The sequence below is a fragment of the Sinocyclocheilus grahami genome, unplaced genomic scaffold (genome assembly GCF_001515645.1).
Source record: "Sinocyclocheilus grahami isolate Dianchi unplaced genomic scaffold, SAMN03320097.WGS_v1.1 scaffold355.1, whole genome shotgun sequence".
Classification (NCBI taxonomy): domain Eukaryota; kingdom Metazoa; phylum Chordata; class Actinopteri; order Cypriniformes; family Cyprinidae; genus Sinocyclocheilus; species Sinocyclocheilus grahami.
In genome coordinates this window covers 387,099-388,924 of record NW_015505534.1, presented here as the reverse complement: position 1 = coordinate 388,924, position 1,826 = coordinate 387,099, and positions in this window count along the sequence as shown.

Below are 1,826 nucleotides of genomic sequence, written 5' to 3'. Positions count from 1 at the left end.
CTGCATTACACTAAATAACCAGAATATAACAGACAAAATTACTTATAAAATATGTCTTGTAAAAATCAGTAAGGTCCTTTTCAAGGAAGAGTGGAAGGCCGTGGAGAACTGCTGTTCATCGCCCATTGATGTCAGATGTCTGTACAATTATTAAAAAAACTCATATTTAATATCACTCAAAGCACAAGCACTCAGCATAAAATTTAATGAATATCTACTTATTCTGTGCAGGGTTTCACAAAACTGCAAAGTATGATTTTTCATTAAGCGCACCTATGTGAATAAGCATGTATTATGTGGAAATATGGAATTGGAGATTTTTTATATTCCATAGCTTCCATATTTTAATTCGTTTTTCAGCAGTTGAGCTCTCTTTTCACTCAATAAACAAGTAGAACTTCCACTGCATGAGTTTAAGTCCCCCAAAAAGAGCACACAGAATATGAAAAGAAAATGGTGGTACTGTATCGCTCAACATACTTTATGATGCTTACTCAAGTTTATTACATGTTATAACTAGCAGTAAAGAGGAAGACTGATGTTTGTAATCTAGCTTGTAAACCACTGGCTAGCTAGTATGCTAAGTGACAGTCACAGTAATGCTCGTCAGTAAAAACTAATAAAATCTGCCTTTTCTTTTCCTCAAAAACTATAGCACGCACTGTGACAATATAATTTATAAGTAGATCACCAAAAGCTTACCTAATCTTGCGGCCACATTTTAAACACGATCTGACGCTGAAGTTCAGTTCGTTGTCTTCTTCTGGTGATGTTTTGTTTAAACCAACCTTCCGCCACCTACTAGTGCACATAGTAGGATTGGGGAAATTTATATATATATATATATATATTTTTTTTTTTATGTCCTCTCCAAACACCTGTACACGTTCACATACGCAGGGACTCCCAACACATTGAAGAAATTAAAATAGCAGTAGCAGAACACATTAATGTTTTTGTCATATGCTGCAATTACCAAAATCCAGTAAATATATGAAGTTATTAATATAAATATGATGATTGTGAAACGCTCTACTGGATTATGAGGCAGCAACAGCTTGTGGGTAAGTCAAAAAGCTGAAATCTTACTGTTATTTGACAGCTTGAAGAATAAAAATGCATAACCCTATCTGTAAAAAAAAAAAAAAAAATGTCCCGAGCCCGGCACGAATGGACTCAGTCCCGATGGGACCTCTACTCTAGTGTCTTACATAATTGAAATCCTCAAATTAAATAAAATCTCAGATATCATTTCCGGTATGCAAATTTTTCTGCCATTTTGAATTTTGACCAAAACCTACTTTTGTGAACTAGTCCTAGGTTTTTTGCCCGATCGTAACCAAGAAAGATTCTCTGGACAGTGAAAATAAATAATTACCAAAAAAAAAAACAATTTTGAAAACGTTCAAAAGGGGCAGGGCCATTTTTACTAAAACTGTGGAGCTTGGCCACTTGGTGGCGCTACAAGAGGGGAAAAACATAAAAACTGCTATATCTATGCAACAATTTGTCCAGTTGACTTGAAAATTGATATGCAGTATCCAAAGTGCCACAAGGGTCTATGAGGACATTCGCGTTTCTCAAAAAACATGGCTTCCATTGGCCAATGAAGTTTAAGCACCTATTAGACAAGGTTAACGAAGGCTGATCAGAACGAAACTCGGTGGGCATGTTTGACTTATGGTCCTAAAGGTCTGTGAGAAATTTGAAAGAAATCAGCCACTAGTTAGCATTAACAAGTTTTATGCCTCTGTAATCACATGGTGTTTCTCACATCCACTCAATCTTCATATAATTCGCTCAACCTCAGATGGCCCCTTTTAGTA